The 25389-nt window shown below is 50.1% G+C and overlaps 1 protein-coding gene across 3 annotated transcripts in view; it reads right to left on the reverse strand.

The window, feature by feature from the left end:
- Nucleotides 1–25389, reverse strand: part of luzp1 (leucine zipper protein 1) — a 208673-nt gene that overhangs the window by 77071 nt on the left and 106213 nt on the right. The window contains exon 1 of one of the 3 annotated variants that reach the window (XM_038796804.1): nucleotides 14304–14738. The exons of the other annotated variants lie outside the window; for them this stretch is intronic. The gene's annotated coding sequence lies outside the window, so the exon portion shown is untranslated. Of the gene's footprint in view, nucleotides 1–14303; nucleotides 14739–25389 lie in introns of those variants that run through there. 3 annotated transcript variants of the gene reach the window in all.

The following is a 25389-nucleotide window of genomic DNA, read 5'->3' on the forward strand; positions in this document are numbered from 1 at the left end:
ATCGAGCCCCAGATGCCCTGCCCCACAGCACATCCGCCAGCACACAAGATGACCGACTTCGTGCTATCCACAATGACCTCTGTCACCCGGCTTACCCACTTCATTAAGGCCCGCAATCTGCCCTTCTCCACTGAGGAGGTCAAGACAATGACCAGGGACTGCCAAGTCTGTGCGGAGTGCAAACCGCACTTCTACCGTCCAGACAAGGCCCGCCTGGTAAAGGCCTCCCGGCCCTTTGAGCGCTTAAGCATTGGCTTCAAAGGGCCCCTCCCCTCCACCAACCGTAATATATATTTTCTCACCGTCAACGATGAGTACTCCCGCTTCCCCTTCGCCGTCCCCTGCCCCGACATGACCTCGGCCACGGTAATAAAGGCACTGCACAGCATCTTCACACTGTTCGGTTTCCCTGCCTACGTCCACAGCGACCGGAGCACATTGTTCATGAGCGATGAGCTACGTCAGTACCTGCTCAGCAAAGGCATCGCCTCGAGCAGGACTACGAGCTACAGCCCCCGGGGAAACGGGCAGGTGGAGAGGGAGAACGCAACAGCATGGAAGGCCGTTCTTCTGGCCTTCAGGACTAGAAGTCTCCTGACCCCCCCGCTGGCAGGAGGTCCTCCCCGACGCCCTCTACTCCATTAGATCACTCCTCTGCACAGCCACGAACCAGACCCCTCACAACCGTTTGTTTGTCTTCCCTAGGAAGTCCATCTCCGGGGTCTCGCTTCCATCCTGGCTGACAACTCCGGGACATGTCCTTCTCCGGAAGCACATGAGGAGCCATAAGACCGACCCCCTGGTCAAAAGAGTCCAGCTGCTGCACACCAACCCCCAGTACACCTACATCGCGCACCAGGACGGACGGCAAGATACGGGCTCCCTATGAGACCTGGTGCCAGCTGGTTCCCCTGCCCACGCGCCCCTCATTCCGCTGCCCACCGCCACCCCCAGCACCCCGTACGCCACCCTGGATCTCCTGTATTGCCCTGCGCTGGCACTGCCGCCACCTACCACGCCCTGCCACCCCCACCCCCCAACCGTCTCCGACACGCCGGACTGAAGCTCAAGCTCCGGTCACAACGTCCCTGGAGTCATCACCTGCAACAACCGTGCCTGCTGCACCGCCAGAGGTGAGGAGGTCTAAGAGAATGATCCGGCCTCCAGATAGACTGAATATGTAATGACCCCACGTCACCCCCGCTGGACTTAATTTTTTTAACAGGGTTGAATGTGGCGAATGTATTCATCTAATGCATGAGCTGTCTGTATGATAATGTAACCTATGGAAGTGGTGATACGAGCTACTTCTCGGTCCTGTACTGTAACCCCAGTGGAGCCATATATAGACCAGCCATCTGTGGGTGGCACTCTTCTGTACAATCGACTCTGTCTAGGCAAGTTCATGATTAATAAAGCCTAATGTTCACTCGCTCTCTCAGTCTCTCGGTGAATTGACGGTACATCAGCCGCACAACAGACATGTGAGAGAAGTTATAGCTCATGGAATAAAATGGACAGCATCAACATGGATACACATTTGGCTGAGTGTTAGGAAACAGCGTGAAAAGCTTGTGGATATTTTGCTGGTGACTGGTGGAGTCACCGAGGAGGTTCATATTTGGATCCTTGCTTTTCCTGATACTTATTAACGATCTAGATCTTGGCATGCAGGGGACAATTTGAAACTTTGCAGATGATACGAAACGTATCCAATTATTTTTTTTCCCAATTAAGGGGCAATTTAGCGTGGCCAATCCACCTACCCTGCACATCTTTGAGTTGTGGGGGTGAGACCCACGCAGACATGGGGAGAATGTGCAAACTCCACAAGGACAGTGGCCCGGGGCCGGGATCAAACCTGGGACCTCGGCGCCGTGAACAGCAGTGCTAACCACGCTTGCGTCAAGGCGGCGCGCCGAGAATGGCGCGACGGCGGCGCCTGAGTGAAGTCAGCCGTGCATGCGCAGGTTGGCCGGCTCCAACCCACGCATGCGCGGCTGACGTCACGAAAGCTGCCGGCTCCAACCCGCGCATGCGTGGTTGCCGTCTTCCCCTCCGCTGCCCCGCAAGACGTGGCGGCTTGATCTTGCGGGGCGGCGGAGGGGAAAGAGTGCGTCGCTTGGAGACGCCGGCCCGACGATCGGTGGGCACCGTTCGCAGGCCAGTCCCCTCCCGAGCACGGCCGTGGTGCTCACTCCCCTCTCCGCCCCCCACAAGCCACAAACAATGATTTGGCGCCAAGTTCACGACGGCAGCGACCAGGTGCGGTTGCCGCCGGCGTGAACAGGTCGGGAACATCAGGCCGCTCGACCCATCCGGGCCGGAAAATCGCCGGTCGCCGTGAAAAACGGCGAGCGGCGATACTGCGAGCGGGGGGGTGGGAGAATCGCGGGGGTGCCGGGGCGGCGTGTCGTGAGTCGCCCCGCCCTCCCGTGATTCTCCCACCCGGGGTGGGGAGCGGAGAATTTCGCCCAAAGACTATAACTCTAAAGGGTATGCAGGAGCAGAGGGACCTGGGTGTATATGTGCATACATCATTACAGGTGGCAGGACAGGTGGAGCGATCAGTTAATAAAGCATACAGTATCCTTCATTAATAGGCTTCATTAATAGAGGCATAGAGTACAAGAACAAAAAGATTATGTTGAATTTGTACAGGACATTAGTTAGACTCAGCTGGAGTATTGTACACAGTTCTGGGCGCCACACTACAGCAAGGGTGTGAATGCATTGGAGAGAGTGCTGAAAAGGTTCACAAGAATAGTTTCAGGGATGAGAAATTTCAGTTATAAGGAAAGATGGGAGAGGATGGGACTGTTCTCCTTGGAGAGAAGAAGGGTAAGAGAAGATTTGATAGAGATGTTCAAAATCATGAGGGGGTTGGACACGAGTAGAGAGAGGGAATGTGTTCCTGCTCAGAAATAAATCGAGAATGAACGGGCACAGGTTTAAAGTGATTAATGAAAGAAGTAACTGTGATGTGAGAAAAATATTTATACGCAGCGAATGGTTCGGGTCTGGAATGCACTGCTTGGAAGTATGGTGGAGGCAAATTTAATCGAGGTATTCAAGAGTGGATGATTATTTGAATAGAAACAATGTGCCGGGGCATGGGGGAAAAAGCAGAAGTCACAATGCTCATTTGGAGAGCCAGTGCAGACATGACGGGCTGAATGGCCTCCTTCTGCACCAGAACAATTCTGCGATTGAGTACACAGGTTCTGCAATTCTCTTGACCTGCAGTGTATTGAGTTACATTGTGCCAATTTTGTACCCCTGGCTTGGCGTGGAGCCTCACTTAGCTGTACAGCTGGCAAAATGTTGATGTTGCTTTACCTGTTGGTGCAGTTCAATGACAGGACCGCCCCTACCTCCCTCTGGACAATCAAAATAGGACAGTTGAGAGGCATAATCATTGCTTTCCTTAATAAAGTCTTGGTTTGTAATCAGCATATGGATCATAAGATGATTCATATTGTGCTCATGGAATTGACGAAGGGGCAGCACGGTGGCCTAGTGGTTAGCACAGCTGCCTCACGGCGCTGAGGTCCCAGGTTCGATCCCGGCTCTGGGCCACTGTCCGTGTGGAGTTTGCACATTCTCCCCCGTGTCTGCGTGGGTTTCGCACCCACAACCCAAAGATGCGCAGGGTAGGTGGATTGGCCACGCTAAATTGCCCCTTAATTGGAAAAAATAATTGGGTAATCTAAATTTATTTTAAAAAAGGAATTGACGAAGAACGTATCAATTTGGCATTGTCATCATTGCTTTTGTTTTGCAAACCACACGCAACAAACAATGGTATTCAAACAAATTCTTGCACATGATCTGACACTGTCAAATAACTACATGTGGCTTGTGGGAAACTAAAGTTTGCGCTTGCTGCAGAATAACATCAAACAAATTGGGCTGGATTCTCCGCAGCCCCGTGTCAAAATCGCGTTCGGCGTGGGGGCGGAGAATTGATGTTCCCGACCGAATCAGGCCCGACGCCGCTCCGGCAATTATCCACCCCCTAGAGAATCGCTCATCGGCGAAATACGCCGCGCGGCTGGGGGGCCATTGCCACAGACCCTCCTAGTGATACTCCGATACCGACCAGCCGAGTTCACAATGGCGTGGAACTAATGTGGTATGGCCGGTCGGGACTCAGTCCCCCCTGGTGGGGGGGCGGGGGGATCAAGCATCGGGGGTGTCCTTATGGGTGGCCGGGGCAGCGATCGGTCCGGTCCGATGCATGATGGGGGGGGGCTACACTGTCCATGTTGGTCTGCGGTCCGAGTCCTCCACCACCATCAGCGCAGCGGCTAGAGACCGCCGCCGTGCGCATGCGTGGACTTGGAACCAGATGTGCGGGGGCCCATATCCGCAGCCAAAGCTACGTGAAGCTCCCCGGGTCCCTGCTGGCCCCCAGAAGGTACGTGAATCAACCTTTATTTTTTGCAGGAAACTGGGGAGTGAAACGTAAAGTTTGTACACCGGCGTGGGTACATAGCCCTATCTTGGGAGAATCCAACCGGTTGTTTTGCTTTTTATATTTAATGTGGCGGTCAAATAGCCCACTGGAAAAGCCGGGAGATACTTAAAAGGTGCTGCTTGCAGAACAAGAGCTTAGCAAAAGCCTTTGATTTTGGGAGGAGAGAGAAAAGGTGCAACAATTGGGAAAGCAGATACTAGAAAAGAATTTAAAGCTGCTGAAAGCAGGATGATATGTCAGAGAAGTTTCTGTTTTGCTCACTCTAAAACAAATTGCACAACGTAACAATGCATTAATCCCAACATAATGTAATCATTTGCAACCTATGCTAACTTGCATACACAACAATTAGTTCTAGTGTTTTGTAATTTGCCATTCGATAGAATCGGTTCAATAGTTTACATAACTTAATTTTGTCTCTACAGTAGTTGTGATTACAACCTCTTAAGGTGGCCAGTATCCAATTTTGGTTCACTGCTCATCCATATTCTTATTGGAACATTTAGCACTAAAGACCTGCCTTCAGTGCCTTTGAAGAATGGAGAGTAACTGTTGGGATCAGCTTGGCTAACAATGTGGTTCCATTGCTAACCATGTGCAGACTGAAGAATGTGTACTATTGTACTGGCTGTAGAAGGGCTGGGTAATCAATTGTACATCATGTCTTGATATGGCTGTGTTTTTGATTATATGCTTTGTGATGTTTTTCTATGTTAAAGATGTGTAAGCACAACTCAATGCAGCTGGCCAAAGATTATCTGATTGTGAAGAACTTCAGAGCCAAGAACAATCCAGCCATCACCCAACAACTATATTGGGGATGGACAATAAATGCCAGCAATGTCCACACCCTGTAAATGCATTTAAAAAAAAGCACAATAGCAACAGGTATGGTAGTTATCAGGAGAGGGGAGTTGGCGTCATCCCCTCCCTCATTCAGGAACGCAGACGCTCATTGTAGTGACTCTGACTCAACTGAGGTCAGTTGACTCATCACAGACTGAGGGATAAAATCCTCGACCTTTCCAATCCATGTGACTCATCAACTCAAAAAAGGAAAAAAGAAACAATTGTCCAGCATCTCTAATGGCGTTAGGATGTCCCAAAACATTTTGTGGCCCGTAAGGTGCCTTTGAAGTGGGGTCACTGTTGTGATGTAGGCAATTTATGGACAGCAAGTTCCCACACAGAGTGATGGTATAATCTGTTTTAAAGGACACCAGGGAGGACTCACTGCTCTTTTCCAAAATAATGCCCCGGAGTTGTTTACGCTCACCAGAGACGGTAGGTGGGACTTCAGGTTAACATTTTAACTGAACGTTGGCACACCCGAAAGCACAACACCCCCTCCCCTTCCCCCTGCCGAGAACTGCAATGGAACTCATTACACTAACTGGCTGAACCATCAGATTGAGCTGCCAGATCATAACTAAGATTATTACCATTCCAATTTGACATACTTCAGGGAGAAATCAAAAACAGAGCTCTTACTGTGAGAGAATACTGAGGTATTGGCAGATGCTAAAAGGAGATAACCTGCTCAAAACAACTCCTTAATGATACCTATTAAGAGAATATTCAGCCTTTCAGAGTCTGGCAGTGAAGGTCGAAGATAGACGCATTGCTGTCATGCTTTGGCCCTATTCCATTGTGTAATTGACAGGAGTATCATCATGAGGCCAAAGAGATAATTGCCATCTCCGACATTGACCTCCATGATATAAAACTGCCCATTACGACAAATGAGGTTGGGAATAACTCTTCCTTAGTTGGATGGAAGTCTTCAATGGCTGGAGGGAAAAGGGAGTCAATTTGTTGGTGCTTCCTGATGATACCATCCAAAGTAGTACCAAGCTACTCAGACTCAAAGGGCTGGAGGTTTTAGGCCCCAATGGGGTGAACTTGTGGTGGGCAGGCACATCCATTTAGGCCATTGGCCGGCGAGCAGGCTGCCTGGTGCCATGCTGCCCCTCAGTCACCTTCCTGACAGTAAATTGGGCTGGGGGGATGGGGGCAAGGCTACCTATCTGCAAGCGGCAATTCGCCAGTTCAGCTCTTTAAAGACCTCATAAGGCCTATTGTTGGAGGCTGAATAGAATATTCCAGTCAGCCCTCCAGGTCCCCAGAAAGGAAAGGGGACAGTGTAGCACCCTCTCCATAATGGTGACCCAGTTGCATTTTTAATGTTAACTGAATCATAGAATCCCTACAGTGCAGGAGACCATTCGGTTCATCGAATCTGCACCGACCCTTTGAAAGAGCATTCTACCCAAACCCACTCTCCCGTCCTATCCCTGTAACACTGTGAGTTGAGCATGGCCAATCCACCAACCTGCACAAATGTGGACTGTGGGAGAAAACCGGAGCACCCGGAGGAAACCCACACAGACACGGAGAGAACATACAAACTCCACACAGTCACCAAAGCCCCTGGAATTGAACCTGGGTCCCTGGCAGCAGTACTAACCACTGTGCTACCTCTTCAATGTTGGTGGGCCTTTATTGGTCCTCAAGCTTCTGATTTTAACTGGATGCTGAGCCCGGGCTCTGCTTATTAATCAACCAATTCGGGCTCAGTCATAGCCTGGTGATTATTCCCCAGATAGGTTTCTGACCCCCATTTGATCCTGATGGCAAGTCCCAAAGCCCAGGGGGAAATTCCTGCCCCAACATCCAGTAGTTGAAACCGTGGACAGCAGTTGAAGCAGAAACTGCAATTGGCCTCAGTGGACGTGATTTAATGGAAAGGTTTCTTAGTGTGAACAGCAGCGAGCTTCCCAACACTCGACCTGGCGAGACCGTCATCACTATAAACCGTTAATTGATCTACTCAACGAGGCCCCATGGGCTTCATGCCACAAATGATGGTCACGCCAGCTGATACACAGGGACCGCGCAGGCCAGAACCCCGCTAATAAGGGAGAGCAGCACTTTAACCGCTCCTGCACAGCCAACCCCACACAACCCGCTGCCATGCTGCCGAGGAGACCAGCCCTATGATTTGGGGATGCGGACCTGGCCAATTTGTTGGACGCAGTCGGAATCAGACGGGATATCCTGTTCCACTGAGGACGATCAGCCACAGGGCAACCAGTGCCGCCTGGGAGGAAGTGGCAGTGGCTGTCAGCCTCACTAGGAGGACCAGCACGCGGTGCCGTAAGAAGGTCAATGACCTCCACTGGGCCTGCAGTGGTGAGTTGGCATTGGGCCCTGGGACCGGCCCTCCCTGCCACCCCCTAAACCCTCTGAACATGCTCCTGGCACTGCCCCGGACCACCCATGTCCAGCAGTGTCGCCCACGCCGTGTTCCCCCCCACCGACAATTCCCATTTCCCCCCCTTCCCCGGCAAACCTCCCTCATTCTCTCCTTCCCCTCCCATACTCACCATTCTCCGCACCCCCGCACCAAAACCTGCCAGCCCTGCGATCAATGATGCATGTGGCTCACTGAAGCAGTTGAGGCTCCTTCAGTAAATGTTTTTAAGGTAAAGATAGATAGTTTTTTGAAGAATAAAGGGATTAAGGGTTATGGTGTTCGGGCCGGAAAGTGGAGCTGAGTCCACAAAAGATCAGCCATGATCTAATTGAATGGCGGAGCAGGCTCGAGGAGCCAGATGGCCTACTCCTGCTCCTAGTTCTTATGTTCTAATATACCCTCTGTGTCCCCGCAGGAGAAGTTGGCCCACAACAATCGGGAGAGGGCCCAGACTGGCGGCAGGATGCCGGTTATCAGAATCCTCAACCCCCCACGAGGAACGGGCCCTGGAGGTTGCGGTAGTGGCAGAGGTTAGTGTTTGGTGCGGAGGGGAGGTTCCACGTCACACATGTATAATTAATGTCATACAAAGTGAACCATCCCTCCCGCTGACCACATGTCCATTCTCCCACAGGCTCCTAATCTGACTGTGCCGGACACTCCGGGGTGATCCTCCCCACAGCGTCCCAAGAGAACACTGCAGAGAGGAGCTCCGAGGAAGTTGTCGTATTCGCGGTACAGCTGTCATCCCCACCCTCCATCAGTGCAGAGACACACACCGTGGTGGGCAACAGTAGTGGTCAGGCTTCTGGGGCAAATTCTGGTGAGCACCCCACAATTACTGATGAAGATCAGGTGTATCAATCTCAGGTGGGCATAGCCGAGGTGTTGTGGAGCATGTCCCAGTCTCAGATGGGAATAGCATCGGTCACCGGCCTCCATAGTGGCACCAGGTCCTCAGTGGCTACCTCTGTCCCACAAGAGCCAACTGGCCATACTGGGGTGGTCCCCGAAGAGGCTGTGGATGTCCGATTGCCCCCGGATGTAGCTGTCTTGCACACTCCCTGGGAAGCATGCACACATGATGATGTCCATGTGGTGGTCGCACACGAGCTGGACGTTCAGGGAGTGGAGCCCCTTCCTATCGATGTAGGGCACTCCCTGATGGCTTGGTGAGCACAATGCGACATGACTGCCATCCATTAACCCCTGGACCTGGAGCATCCTGCAGAGGATCCTGCTACCCGGGCATCCTGTTGGGCCTGGTCCAAGTTGAAATGGTTCGCTGCCGGGTAAAACAGGATATCCATGACCTCATGGATGCACTTGTGGGCTGTAGTTTGTGAGATGTCGCACAAGTCCCCACTCAAGCCCTGGAATGATTCTGAGGCATAGATGTTTAGGGCTGCGTTGACCTTGATGACCACCAGGAGCGGGTATCCTCTTTCTCCATGTGGTGCCAAATCCGTGAGGACATGGCACGGGTGCCGCACTGTCTCCTTGTTGGGGCGGAGACTCCTGCGGCATGCGTTGTCCATCATCTGTTCTAAAAACCAGTGACTTGTGTACACCCTGGGCCATCTCTGCCTTCCCTCTACGGGTCCATCCCTGCGCCTGAAGGGTGGGCCTCAGGGTGTGGGGCAGGGTTCTGCACATGGGCCGCTGCCTTGGGCCTCTGTTGACACTGCTGCTGCCGGCTCCTCCAGCGTCTGGCCGCTGGCCTGCCCATCAGCAACATGAGGGCAATCATGTCACATGGCACACTTGTCCCGGGAATCCACTTGGGATGTGTGAAGTGCTCACTTAACTACGATTGCCAATTCCCAATTAGCAATAGCCTTTAGCCATGCAGCCAGAGGCCTCCGCGGTCAGTGGGAGTTATGGGTGGTCGGTGTGGCAGACAAGCGGGGCTAGAGATGCCCCTGAAAGGAACACACGATCCGGGGTTGGCATGGCGGACCCACGGGCGCTGAGACACCCATCCCCCTTCCCCAGACCAAGGGCGGGCAAACCCCCAGCTCCGCAACTCCCCACCACCGATGGCACAACATCCGGACCGAAACCATGCCCCCAGGGGCTCCCCCACCCCATCCCCTCTGAGTGCTGGGGCTACAACCCCAGCGTCACCGGGTTCATTCCCCGCTCACCTCCTTGGATCTCGCTCTTCTGCCAGCTTCACGTTTTTTAAAAGGTGTACGAATCTGCGTCCATGACCACTTGCTGGGGAGGAATAGATCACGGGAAGCCGTTAATTGTACGGAGATTGGCCTTAAGTGGTGATTACTGGTTTCTTGCCAAGCTACTGTAGGTTCCTGATTTCGGCAACGGGTGTGGACTGGTTAGATCGCAAACCGATCAGCATCCGGCGCAGTACTCATTTTCGACCCCTCCAGCAATCTAACAGCCTCATCACGCTCTTGCTTAAACACAACGTGACCATTAAATTGCGCCCAGCATCTCTGATTTGGTCCCAGAGTGCAAGGCTACTGGGTAATAAATGAGCTCATCCTGGTGATGCCTCCCCACAGTGGGTGGTATGGCAGCACAGTGGTTAGCACTGTTGTTGCACAGCTCCAGGGTCCCAGGTTCGATTCCCGGCTTGGGTGACTGTGCGGGGTCTGCACGTTCTCCCCCGTGTCTGCGTGGGTTTCCTCTGGGTGCTCCGGTTTCCACCCACTGTCCAAAGATGTGCAGATTAGGTGTATTGGCCAGGCTAAATTGTCCTTAGTGTCCAAAAGGGTTGGGTGGGGTTGCGGGGATAGAGTGGAGTGTGGGTTTGTGTAGGGAGACTCTTTCCAGGGGCCGGTGCTGACTTGATGGGCTGAATGGCATCTTTCTGCACTGTAGATTCACAGTCAAGCAGCTTGCGGACACTCAATGGCAACTTCATAACAAAGAATAACCAATGAGGCACAACACAGGGGCTACCGTATCTGCAGGTGATTCCCATGGGATTGGAAATTGGGATAAACAAAAGTAAAGCAACAGTTTACAGTGATTTTACTGAGAATGAAGAAAACACATTTTACAATACGCTTTTAGTGATATAACTATTCCCCACTTGTTTTTGAGACAAAATGTAATGTTTATTTGGAACATATAGCACAGATGCTGGCATGTAAGTCAATCTTTGAAATCTTGTGAAAATGCTCCAAAAACCTATCATTGTCAACTTATGAGCCAAGTAGCAATGTGAACCGCCGATATGGATGGTCACCATTTTGAAATATCATCAGCATCTGATACAGAGCGTCTTAAACTCCTGCACATCTTTGCAACACAGTCTGTGTCGCCTGCTCGATCCATTGTGTCCAGTTGGTACCAGAGGTGTAACACACATTTTGGAGTGAAACATTGAGGGTGACTGCTAATGTGAGTATGACATTTCCTAGTTGGAAAGAGAGGTTTATTTATACGCAGTTTATATGCAAAAAGCATGGGGCTGGATTCTCCATTATTGAGACTATGTCCCCACGCTGGCATCAGAATGGTAGAGTTTTACGTCAGAAAAACGTGGATCAAAGGGACATGAATTCCCAGCCCTGCAGGGGGCTTGCAGGGACCCGGAGTAGATCTCGTAGGTTTTGCTGCAGATATGGGCCCCCGCACTTCCGGATCGGAGGCCACGCATTTGCACGGCAGCAGTCTCCAGCGTGCTCCATGGCGGACTTGGACCGCGGAGCTAGACCCCAAAAAGAGACCTCCGATCGGCCCTGCACCCGACCCTCAACCCCCACACAAGCATTCCCCGGCCGCCTATTAGGCCCCCCTGGCCTTCGATCCGCCCGCCCCCAGCCAGGGCAGGCGTGGACTGAGTCCGCAGCCGCCACACGAGTATCCCGACCGGCTGGAGCAAATTAGTTCCTCGCCAGTCCGGGGTGGAGAATGGCTAAGCAGGCCTCTGGCAATGGCCCCAGGTAGGTCCCAGGTGGCCCGACAATTGGTGAACCGATGCCTGTCCTGATTTCTTGTTGGAACATAGATTCTCCGCCCACGCATCGGCCGCGATTCCGGTGCGAGGGTGCGGAGAATCCAGCCCATGACTTTTGGGACCATTAAAAAAGGGCCGGTTTATATGTTGTGCAGGCTTACATACCACAATGTATGGTAACATTTTATGCATAGCTATAACTTATAATAATCATTTTATAGGAGTTCCACATTGCCAGCTGCGCTGGAAATGCAATATTCAAATAGAAGATTTTGTTTTACAGAATTTTCACAATGTATCAAATCCAATCCTCTGGAGGGTTAGCACAGTTTATATTGCATTAAAACCCTTTGAGTGGTCATTAACTTCAGCATCGGACTCGCTTGAGAGAATTCCAGTATTTGCTTGTTATTCATAGCTGGAATCCTACACGATTGATGGGTCCAGTCTGTGAGGGCAATGAACCATATACAGAATACCAATGGTACTAAGTTCAACCCCAATCCATTAGTCTTCAACTAGACCAGGCACACCAGACATGAATGGAGCAGCAGTGGGAAAAACAGTCTTTTCCAAACACTTCCAGAGCCACACAAGCTAAACACAAATCTAACAAGATAAGCCCACTGGATAGATCTGTCTGGATTTCAAGTTCAGAACACCAGGGTTTGGAGGATTTGAGTTACCCTAGTAGTAACCGAGTTAAAGATGAGGAGAAAACATGGCCAGCTTGAGTACAGTGATCCCAGTGAAATCCTGCGTGTGAGGAGAGGCTAGCCAAGGCGCCTTCAACACTCTCAACCCACAATCTCCACCATCCAGAAGAACAAGGGCAACCTGCGAGTTCCCCTCCAAGTCACACATCATCCTGACCTGGAGATATATCGGCTGTTCCTTCACTGCGGCTGAGTCAAAATCATGGAACTCCTTCCCTAACAGCACTGGGGGTATACCTACACCACATGGACTGCAGTGGGTCAAGGAGGTAGCTCAGCACCTCCTTCTCAAGGGAATTTGGAATGGGCAATAAGTTCTGGCCGAGCCAGCGACGCCAAAATCTCATGAACAAATCAAAATAACAATGACGCTTTCATTCATGTAACGGACACAACACACTTTATAACGTAAATGGCATTCTGAATCAGGGATTGAAAATTGCTGGTGAAATTATTTCCCATCTTTGAGTGAGGAAGCATCGGAGGGAAGGAGTAAATGGGAGAAAACTGAAACAGGAACACTTTTCATTCACTCGCAATTGGTGAGTGCCGGCTGGTTTGGTTGCTAGATGGGACTCCGATAGGTTGTTTATGGGGCACCCATCAGAGTGGGGAAAAGGGGGAGGAGATCAGAGACCTGAGCACAATATCTGGGTTGACATTCCAGTCCAGAACTAAAGGAATGCTGCACTGTCTGAGGCACCATTTTCCAGAGAAGACATTAAACAGAGGCTGGTACGCCCTGTCAGGCAGACATAAAAAGGTCCCACTGCACTATTTTGAAGACCAGATAAGGAGTTATTCCACGTTGTCTGGCCAATGTTAATAACTTTATCTGTTTTTTAAAAAATTACATATGTTATCACATTGCTGTTTGTGGGAGCTTGCTGTGTATAAATTAGCTGCCCTACTTACAGCAGAACTACACTTCAGCAGCACTTGGATTGTAAAGCGCTCCGGGAAACCTTGGGGTCGCAGAAGATGCTATAACAATTCTTTTTCACAGAAAGTGCCTTTCATCAACACTTTGGGACATAGGGTATGGAGGAGATTGTGGTGCTGGGGTCCAGACATGGTGCATTGACGAACTGGCATGCAGCACAGGGAAGATGACTGAGCAGGTCAGCTGAGCTGAAATAAGCACGGCAGTGAACGCAAACACTGGAATACGACTGGGGTTTCACAACAATCTGCGGTATATATATATTGCCATTTCAATCATTTATGTTTTTCTCACGAGATGTCAGCAAAGCAGATTCCCCCTTATTCAAACCGGGTGTTTGCAGCATTTATTTCCTTTTGCTGAATTAGTTAAACTTGAAATCTCTGCAACATCTTCAAAGCATGCAGACAAGTGTCATATTTCCTTGATCCTTAATGGATTGAGCTGAATGTGTTCATTGAGGCAGCGCCTTGCCGGTTTTGTGCTCCAGTCATGTATCTTGTTCTAACAGACTCAGCAGCTTCTCTCTCTCTTTCTCCTTGCAAGGTCACCCCTATTCTGCAGAGGCTGCAGTGTTCCAATTTTTACATGCCTCATTGCAGGGACCTGAAAGCAATCAGAGCAGCTCATTCCTGATTTGCTTTGTAATTGATTTATGTTTAAACCTCTCCAAATCAATATCAGATAGCACTTCCCTGCAAGATCCCCCTTTCTTTTAGTCGCTGCTAACTCTTTATCCATTGGAAGAATCCGTGTCTTAAGTGTAACATTGCATGAATTGCAGCTTACAATAATACATTATTATGTATACACGACAGTGAGTCCGCTGAAGGTATATCCTAATTGTGAAAGGAAATCTAGGTATCCCAGCACAGCATATGTAACACACAGTATGCTGCTTCAATCACTGGGCCTTAGTGAAAATTCACTTACTATTCTAGCTATGCAGTGCTCCAATATAGATCGTTCTCACTTACCTGAGAGCATTTGTTTATCGCTTCAGGAGTCCATTATAATCCCATGTCACCAGATGATGGAGAGTTTGTTTACTGGCACTGTGAAATGCGTAAATAACTGCATATGTCCTTCTCTCTCTTCCCGCCCCCACTTGCTCCAGAATGCAATGTGACCCCATTGGCACAGAGAGGTCCTCCGCTCCATCACCAGCAAAGCCTCACTTTTATGAAAGCTTCTAATTAAAAAACCCTGTTACGTTGCCATCTCCAGCTCCCTGCCCAACTCAACTAACACTGTGTCATCGCTGCCTGTGGCAAAAAGGCTGCTGCTGCTTCAGGTCAAAAGAAGGACTGGCTGCTTCAAGACAATGTAAAAAAAATGCTTGGAATGAAAGCAATAGCTGATGTGAGGCTATCACTCCCATTTGGAATGTTTGCCTTTTAAAATCAACTTAATGTTTGTGTTAAAAGGTTCTGGAGAAGTAACGTTATTGGATAACAACAGTGGGTATGTTACTCCAGCAGTTACTCAGAGGCCTGGACCAATAATCTAAGGACATGAGCTCAAATCCGGTCTTGACAGCTGGGGAATTTAAATTCAGTTAAATACTAAATCTGGAATTAAAATCTACTCTCCGTAATGCTAACATGAAACTCTCATTGATTGATGAAAAAACCCATCGGGCTCACTAATGTCCTTTAGGGAAGGAAATCTGCCATCCTTACCTGGTCTGGCCTACATGTGACTCCAAACCCTGAGCAATGTGATTGACTCTCAACTGGATTGGATTTGTTTATTGTCATGTGTTCCAAGTTATAGTGAAAAGGATTGTTCTACGTACAGTTTAGACAGATCATTCCGTACATGAAAAGAAAATACATACGGCAAACATAAAAAATGCACAATATAAATACATAGACACCGGCATCGGGTGAAGATGTGTAAAGAGATCAGATCAATCCATAAAAGGGTTGTTTAGGGGTCTGGTAACAGTGGGGAAGAAGTTGTTTTTAAATCTGTTAGTGTGTGTTCTTTTGTATCTCCTGCCCTCTGATATGGCCGAGCGAGACATTGGGCGTGATCCAATGGCCACGCTGCGTCAGAAAAGCAGCTCGCTGCAATGCAGTGTGGCCGATAAAAATCAGGAGACGCCGATCCTGGGATCTACCCGGCTCGCCCCGCCACCCAAGATCCAACGCAATCTCATGAGACGTTGTGATGTAAATTTCGCTCCAGTCTTGCTCTTATTTACAGATTCCTGAGGTATCTGAGGCTTTTCATCCCCTTCACCTCAGAAACCTCAGGCGTCGCTGTTCAGCACTGGTCCCCACGGCATCGTGGGGGTCCCACAGGGGATCAGAGACCCCTAGCTGCATGCCTTTTGGGTAGGATGTTCTCCTGGCACTGTAGGTATCACCTGGGCACCCTGGCAATGCCAGCCTGCCACATTGGCAGGGCCATCTGGCTGCCAGCCTGGCACTGCCAAGGTGCCGAGATGGCACTGTCAAGGTGTCCAGGTGGCACTGCCAAGGTGCCAAGTGGGCATTTTGTTGCACACGTGCGATCAGGCTAGGGGTGTCTGTGTGGGTGTTGCGGGGGGTGGGGCGATCGCTTCAGGGGCCTCGGAGATCAGGTCCCGATCTTTCGCTATACTGGGGAGTTTTGGCGAGCGAAGTTTCCTACTGTCCAAAATGGGACAATGTGCGGCCTTGGCTACGCGTTCCCTGTTTAGGCCCCTTATACAATGCGAGTCGTGTTGAACAGCCATGTGTTTCTTGGCACTGCGAGCAATGCCCCCATCCCAATAATTAAAGAGCAACAATTTGTTCAGACTCGCTATTTAACAACTTAAAAAATTTAGGTTTGTAAATTGGTAAGTGAAGTTCAGATTTACTAGAACTTAACGATCTGATGGGTGACAACCAGGTTTGCAAGGAGTTACCTTGTTTCCATGCTATTTTGAATTTTTGCACACTCACCTGTTCTTCACCTTGCAGCAACTCCGAATGGAGTACAGTTTTAGTGGGAACTAAAAGCCTTGCATAAATTCTCATCCTTTGCGAATGAGGCAAGACAACATGATGTTTCTGGACTGTTCAACTAGGTCAGACCTTAGCACCGAGTCCAAACGTTACTTCTCCCAATGTCCAAACAATGTCAGCAACCACTGGATGGTTATTGGTGCAAATGTTCAACTGACTCCAATCCTTCCCGTCCATTCCTGGCAATGCTCGTTAAATACAGACATACGAATTACAAGCAGGAGTAGGCCACTTGGCCCCTTGAGCCTACACATCTTTCATCAACTCCTGTGGTTGATGTCTGTTCATGCAGCACAGTCAGAGAGTCAATCCCAGTACATACCTTGTTGATATGGCTCAGGATAGGAAGGATGGTGCTGGGGATTTCCTCAAAATGCTATTAATGGCAAAATCAGAAATAGGACCATGACTATCTATGACTATGAATAGGAAGCAGAGAAAACATTCCTGCCACGTGGTTCGTTCATTCACCTAGCTGAGTATTTCTTTTTAATTAAAATGACAGAATCAGGGGAGAGTACGCAGGATAGTTTTTCAGCTGGCTTATTTTTGAGACATTTGATCATGTGGGATTTTATTCATGAAATTACACGTTAACTTTATGTGAGACATGAGTAGAATTCCTGGAAAAGTACCTCAATTGATGAAACCAGAAGCATCTGCTTATTTTTCAGACTCGGTTGTCTGTTTGTGTTGGGCACAGAGAGGAGATAAAATTACAGGAGATAAAATTACAGGAAATAAAATTATAATGGCAACGTTTGGAGTTTAATGTTAAAATGGATTACTTCTCATGTTTAAGCTACTTTGACCCACAGGATCTGGAAAGCATAGAGTTTATGGACGGAATTCTCCCACCCCCCCCCCCCCAGTTGGTGGGTTCAATGGTGGCCAGCGAGGGGGAATTCAGCGGGAAGCCCAAAAATTGGTTTTGCGCCAGTGTGGATTTACAGTGGGATTGTCCGCTGGTGCTTACCAGGGAGGGTTGGGAAACTCACTGGGTGCCGGTGTGAAACTCATTTGAATCCTACTATTGGGGTGCACATGAAGCCCCGACACGTCCGATTATCCATGTTGCCATTTGGAAAACTCGCCAGTGGGGAACACTTGGAAACAACGGCTCATGCAGGTGTAGGGATTCACCTGAACAATGCGTGGAGCTGCCTCCAAAGTTCAGGATGGAGGCCGCCTGCAACCCTGAACCCCGGAACTCCACAGCAGTGGGTGTTGGGGGCATCTAAAGGTGAACCTTCCAGATTTGGTGGCCTGGAGAAGGTGCATCTTACAGCCTTAGAATGTTCCTGGAGATCCATCCTGATGTTCAGGAGATCCATCGTCTTTCTTCAATATTAGGTCAGTGGCGGCTGGTTTGGGAAGGCGGACTACGTTCCATCCAGACCTACCCTGCCACTGAATACAGCTTGCAACACCTGGCTGCATAATTAATTACATTGGGGCCAGAGGATTTGGCATGTTTTCCTGCTGGCCTCCATGGTGGGAAACACTTCACTTTCCCACCCCCTGCCATGTGACTTAGTCTCCATATGGGAGAATTCTGCCTTATGATGCTGAACCTAGTCGTAGTTCTACAAGGGAAGCCTGTGAGCAATAACACCGGGAAAGATTCTCAAGACCTCCCACCAGGCATAATTGGGGGAATAATGCCCTGAAAATGTTGGGGTACAAGTTCCAACCCCATTCCTTATATCGGCTTTGAGGTCCACTGCTGAAGAGTTCATCTGAGCCAACCGGTTGGACCATTTCAGGGATTTGTGGCGTAAATAGGACATTGATTGCCATTTTAGGATTCAGCTAGGAGGAGTGTACACTGTCCATGGGCGGCATTCTCCCCTACCCGGCGTGACGGAGGGTGCCGGCGTAGGGGAGTAGCGCCAACCACTCAGGGGTCGGGCCTCCCCAAAGGTGGGGAATTCTCCCCACCTTTGGGGGCCAGCCCCGCGCCGGAGCGGTTTGCACCAGAAGACTGGCGCAAAAAACCGGCGCCCCCGGCAGTGGGGCTGGCCGAAAGGCTTTCGCCGGTCGGCGCATGCGCCGGCAGTGACGTCAGCGGCAGCTGGCCGCTGACGTCACTGCCGGCGCATGCGCGATATGGGGTTCTCTTCCGCTTCCGCCATGGCGGAGGCCGCGGCGGCCGCGGAGGAGAAATAGTGCACCCAGGGCACTGGCCCGGAGTCTGAGCAGGGGGCCCCGATCGCGGGCCAGGCCACTGTGGGGGCACTCCCCGGGGTTCAATCGCCCCCCCGCCCCCCCCAGGACCCCGGGGGCCTGCTCGCACCGCTCATCCCGCCGTTCCAGAGGTGGTTTAAACCTCAGCGGCGGGAGAAGCCTCCCAGCGGCGGGACTTCGGCCCAATTGGGCCGGAGAATCACCGCAGGGGCCTCTCCGATCGGAGTGGCGAGATTCCGCCGCCGCCACTTCCCGGGTGGCGGAGAATCTCTGCCACGGCGGGGGCGGGATTGTAGGCGGCCCCAGGCGATTCTCCGACCCTGCTGGGGGTCGGAGAATTTCGCCCCATATTTGCAGTTATTTGCCAGTTGGGCAAGAACAATAGAAAACCGTCAGGTGCTGTGGAGATGGTGGCATAGTGGCAATGTCGCCAGAGGCCCAGGCTAATGCTCTGGGGAACAAGTTCAAACCCCACCATGGCAACTGGTAGGATTTAAATTCAATTAATTGAATCTGGAATTGAAAGCCATCAGTAATGATCACACGTAAACCTTCGTCAATTGATGTAACAACCCACCAATCTGCCATTCGTACATTATATGTGACTACAGATCAATGGCAACTGCTCTCAAGGGCAATTAGCGCTGGGCAACAAATGCTGGCCTTGTCAGTGACACCCACAACCCACAAAAGAATGAAAAATGAATAAGCTGTCAATAACTAAGAGGTGGACACTGACAGTTCTCCATCAACAAACCACATCCTCCCCCCCATCCCCCACCAAAATTTGGACCAATTGATTGCTTCTCGCCTTTCCCTCGGAATCATATATGTAGAATTTATTTCTGGCAAGGTACTTCAATAGGATTGAACTATGTAGCCTGTAGTGTGTCTAAATTATTATTTAAGTGGCAGTGAAGATAAGGGAGGAAGATCTTGTGGCACAGTGGGTAGCATCCCTGCCTTCTCAATCAGAGGTTCCGGGTTCTAGTCCCACTCGCGGACTTGATGGCAGAGGAAGGTGCGTTTACAATACGGCCCGACAATTATCAACCTGCAAATTCTTCCAGCACATGCCAACGGCAGGCGGCAAGAGCAGGAGGGATGCCTGGCCACAGCCAGATTCTACCATGGCCATCCGTAGCTTCAGGGTACAACCTGCATGTAAACATTCATTGTGCCACAGCAACCCCGACTCCCAGAGTGATCTGTAACACGCCACTACCAAAAATAAGGGTTGCTATGGCTAATAGAAAAAGTAGAGTCGTAATCCTAAACCTTTGGTTATATCTGTAGCACCATTACTGTGTGTGAATCAGTTGAGAATACAAGGATTGCTGAATTTGTACACAGAAGGATAGAATCGCATCTCCATGACAACACCGTGATGAGAATCCACTTGCCAGCCAATCAGGACCCTCTTTTCATGCAGTATAAATTGTTGTTTCCTTTGAGATTTGGTATTCTTGTGTGTGTTCTGATGAGTGCAAGAGGAAAAGCTTTGACCATATGGCTTTCCTTTTAGTAACAGTTAAGTTCTGTACTATCAAGCCACTAGTTAAGAATATATTGGGCAGGGCAGGCCACCTGTCAGCGAATGGTATATGAACCAATTGCAATGGCTCTTTGCTTAAAACTGTGGCAGTGATACTTGCAGATCAGGCAGCCCCCACCTGAAAGCAGTTTGATCTCACTGGGGTGGACAATGGAACTTTGGGTCTAAAGGGTTCAACGATATGAATTATTTCACTCATTAGCACTCCAGTGAGAGGACTGTGCCCACGAGGGCACATATACCTGGACTGTGTATTATACATAGATAATAGCACACACTTCAATTTCCAGTGCTCCAACAAAGCACAGCAAAATGACAGCTGCCTTAAACACCTTAATACGAGTATTTATATACTTGAAAGCACAGCAAAGTTCCACCTCAGTGAATGGAAAAGCAGCCACATTGTTGGCAGTGGAAATATTCTTCATTCATAATTCATTAGATTATAGGCACATAGAATAACGTGACCGTTTTGTTGTTTTTAAAAACATTATTTCCCCCCCCCACCCTGTTCTTTTTGTGTACAGTTCCATGTCATGCTCAAGTGGCCATTTTTTTAATGTCCGATCATGGAGATCAAATGCTTGCCTGTTACAGCTAAACTCATTTCTGTTCTCACTGCCATCTGCATATGTGCGTTTGATAGAAATAAGAAACAGTGACGATGACAGTCACTTCCCCCAATGTCTCCCTGGAGTAGATAAGGCTTGTGTATTTTATGTTGCCCTATTATGTATTTTCTTTTCATATACGGAATGATCTGTTTGAGCTGTACACAGAACAATACTTTTCACTGTACCTCGGTACACGTGACAATAAACCAATCCAATATCTGTACGCTGCAGGATTCGGAATTAAATTCCCCAATTTAAATGCCCACTGATTCTGCTGTTCAACAATATTGAATTACACAGGATAATGACCAATGGCCAGGTTCTGATAGGGGAGAACAAAATTTGATATTCAGCTCAGATCAATCAAAACTGAGCCATGTCTATCTAAGGTACTGGAAAGATCAAGAAGTTTAAAAGTCACAAACCGTCTGTCTACTGCTAACCCCAATCGCTCCTCAACCTCAGCTCCATATACCAAAGGAGGCATTTTAAACGCACGGGGGCCGGAATAGACCATATGGCCTGTCAAGCCTGCTCCACTCCCCTGCCTGCTCCCGGGCCTCTCGAATCCCTGAGACCAAAATACACAAGCCACACCAAGCTGTGACCCGACAAGGTTGACTTCCACTTCCCTGGCTGGGTATCATAGAATTTACAGTGCAGAAGGAGGCCATTCGGTCCATCGAGTCTGCACTGGCCCTTGAAAATAGTGGGCAGCACGGTAGCATAGTGGTTAGCATCAATGCTTCACAGCTCCAGGGTCCCAGGTTCGGTTCCTGGCTGGGTCACGGTCTGTGCGGAGTCTGCACGTCCTCCCCGTGTGTGCGTGGGTTTCCTCCGGGTGCTCCGGTTTCCTCCCACAGTCCAAAGATGTGCGGGTTAGGTGGATTGGCCATGCTAAATTGCCCGTAGTGTCCTAAAAAGTAAGGTTAAGGGGGAGTTGTTGGGTTACGGGTATAGGGTGGATACGTGAGTTTGAGTAGGGTGATCATTGCTCGGCACAACATCGAGGGCCGAAGGGCCTGTTCTGTGCTGTACTGTTCTAAATTGGTTCTAAAAGAGCACCCTACTTAAGCCCACACCTCCACCTTATCCCCGTAACCCCACCTAATCATTTTGGACACTAAGGGCAATTTATCATGGCCAATTCACCTAATCTGCACATCTTTGGACTGTGGAAGGAAACTGGAGCACCCGGAGGAAACCCACGCAGACACGAGGAGAATGTACAGACTCCGCACAGACAGTGACCCAAGCCGAGAATCGAACCTTGGGGCCTGGAGCTGGGAACAGTGCTAATGACTGTGCTATCGTGCCGCACCAGGAGCAGAAAAACAGGCTCCAAGAGATGTGGGGAGAAGACTTTAAATCATAGATCATAGAATTTACAGTGCAGAAGGAGGCCATTCGGTCCATCGAGTCTGCACCGGCTCCTGGAAAGAGCACCCTACCCAAGGTTAACACCTCCACCCTATCCCCATAACCCAGTAACCCCACCCAACACTAAGGGCAATTTTGGACACTAAGGACAATTTATCATGGCCAATCCACCTAACCTGCACATCTTTGGACTGTGGGAGGAAACCGGAGCACCCGGAGGAAACCCACGCACACACAGGGAGGATGTGCAGACTCCTAAATAAAGAGGGTCATTGGGACAAAGGTACCCCATTGAAAGTGGTGCTATGCTGGACACAGCCATAGCTTTGATAGTATGTGTATGACACCAGTGATGTATTCAGCCACTGTCATTGAAATAGTCTGATTTCCATTTTGATGGGAATTAGTGGGGGTGAGACTCCGGTGGGTTCTGCATCTGTAGCACCAGTTTCATACCCCTGGTAACAAGATGAAAATCAACCAGGATTTCAACAGAATTATTCCGGCAGGCTAAAGCATTTAAATTATGCGGACAGGTTGCCTAAACTCGGCTTGTAATCCCTTGAGTATAAAAGATGAATGGAGTGATTGAGTTGAGGGGTGCAACATGGCCGGTAGATGCCGGAAGGCCCCGCTCACGGGATCTACCCAGTTTGTTATGTCTCGGGAGATCTAATCTGATCTCACAAGACATTATGGGTGTGATCACTTTTTGCAAATCTGCATATTAGAGTGAGACGGCAAGTCTTACTCTAATATGCTGCTCAATGAGGTAACTGAGGCATTGGTATCTATCCCCTTCATCTCGGAGACTTCGTGTGAGCGCCGTTCAGCACAGGTGTCCACATTGAAGGCCAGGCAGAATGGCACTCGTTGGGGTCTTTCAGGGGATTGGAGGCCCCCAGGCGCCTACCAGACTGGCACCCTGGCACTGCCACCTGGGTGGCAACCTAGCACTGCCCAGGTGCCTGGGTGGCACTGCCAGCTGGCCATTTCCTAACTGACAGGGATCAGGTTCGGGAATGCCTTGTGCAGTGGGGTGCGAAAGGGCCCCAAGGGTCCTTATAGGTGAGTTGGGGCATTGGGGAATTCGGGGGTTGCATCAGGGAGTCGGTAGATTGGGACGCCATTTTAAATTGCATCCTGATCTCTTCCTGTACTGAAAGTGAGCCCTTGGACGTGCGTGCTCCGCAGAGGCCCCGTGGCAGCACGGTAGCATTGTGGATAGCACAATTGCTTCACAGCTTCACAGGTTCGATTCCGGCTTGGGTCACTGCCTGTGTGGAGTCTGCACATCCTCCCCGTGTGTGCATGGGTTTCCTCCGGGTGCTCTGGTTTCCACCCACAGTCCAAAGATGTGCAGGTTAGGTGGATTGGCCATGATAAATTGCCCTTAGTGTCCAAAATTGCCCTTAGTGTTGGGTGGGGTTACTGGGTTATGGGGATAGGGTGGAGGTGTTAACCTTGGGTAGGGTGCTCTTTCCAGGAGCCGGTGCAGACTCGATGGGCCGAATGGCCTCCTTCTGCACAGTAAATTCTATGATCCACAGGAGTTGCGTTAGATAGCATGGTGTTTCTCGCCGCTGTAAGCGTCGGGAAACATGTGGCTAAACATGATTGCTATGGGACTCTGTTCCCATTGGTTAGATCAGGCCTGAGATGTTTCAGATGATTAAAAGATTTGGTAGAGCACATACAGTAGCCTCTAGTCAGAGAATAAGGGGAAAATCTTAAAATTAATGCTCAAATATTCTGAGGCGAAGTCAGGAAATATTCCTTCACACAAAGAATGGTGGGAATCTGGAACTCACTTGCCCCCAAAAAGTGGTTGAGGCTGGGGTTCAATTAAAAGCTACAAAACTGGGCAGCACGGTGGCGCAGTGATTAGCACTGCTGCCTCACGGAGCCGGGGACCCGGGTCGATCCCGGCCCCAGGTAACTGTCCGTGTGGAGTTTGCACATTCTTCCCGTGTCTTCATGGGTCTCACCCCGACAACCCAATGATATGCAGGGTAGGTAGATTGACCACACTAAATTGCCCCTTAATTGGGAAAAAAAGCATTGGGCACTTTAAATTTATAAACCAACAGTTACAAAACGGAGATCGATGAATTCAGAGAGGTTATCAACGATTACAAACTAATGCAGGTAGGTGGAGTTAAGATAAAGATCAGCTGCGATTTAACTGAATGGCAAAACTAGGAGTGCTATCTATTGGCTGCTTTGCGTCCGAACGGGAACGTGACGCAGCTGGTAAATATGCCGGGAGAAGCCTCCTGCGGGCTTCCCGGCAGCCAGTATGCCTTGTGAGATCTACCTTTGCGAGGCAGCGAAATTCGGATCCCACCTGGATTTACTGGCCTCCCAGCATCCAAACACCTCCGCAGGGAGTCCCCAGCTGGGTGCCGTTCAGTACACAAATGTGGAGCAGGCGGAATGGCACCCGGGGGATCGCCTGGCCTATCGGAGGTGCCTGGGTGGTCAGGGACAGTGCACAGTGGCCCCTGGCCCTCACCCTGGAACATTGGCACCTTGACATTGTCACTCTGGCACTGTCAAGGTGCCTGGGTTGCACTGCAAATTCGGCAGGAGCACTGTCATGGTGCCAGGGTGGCAGTGCAAGGGTTCCTAGGTGCCACTGCCAATGATCAGGACCTGAGGGGGGCCATGCCCATGAAAGGAGGGTGGAGGGGGTGTATAAAGGGTGGGATGTGCAGTCAAGTGTATGAAGAGGCCTCTGGATGGTCAACGGGGGCTTAAGGGTGGAGAGGGGCAAAAACGTGGCATGGGAAGGCCTGAAAAGGGGGCCCCCTCAGCAACCCCATAGCGGGATGTCATCATTTGAGCGGGGGGGGGGGGGGGGGGGGGGGGCGGTCTAGGTGAAGTAATGTACATATGTGCGGGGGAGGTGACACTGCCATGAGTATGAGTGACCCACAAATGCACTTAGAGATCGGGACACCCTTTCAAAATGGCAGCGTGATCGCTGAGGAGCCGATTTGGCCAGCGAGTTCAGTACCCCAGTGTGAGTTTGAAGGGGGAAAAACTCCCCAGTCCGAAAAAGTGACCATGTGGTTAGATAGAAGTGGCAAACTCGCCAACAGAGCCAATGGGAAACTCCCAGCAAACCCGCTATAAATGACACTTAGAAACCTTTCCGTTAGATCGTGTCCTCGGTTACAAGGGGCTCAATGACCTTCACCCTCTGACCCCAACAAGACTTAACTGATCAAACATTGCCTGAATTTCCATTTTCTGCAGAATCTAAACTCATGGAGATACTGCATTGGAGTCTATATTTTAACAAACTTAAGATTCCATCTTCAAC

The sequence above is a fragment of the Scyliorhinus canicula genome, chromosome 1 (assembly GCF_902713615.1).
Source record: "Scyliorhinus canicula chromosome 1, sScyCan1.1, whole genome shotgun sequence".
In the NCBI taxonomy this organism is placed as follows: Eukaryota; Metazoa; Chordata; class Chondrichthyes; order Carcharhiniformes; family Scyliorhinidae; genus Scyliorhinus; species Scyliorhinus canicula.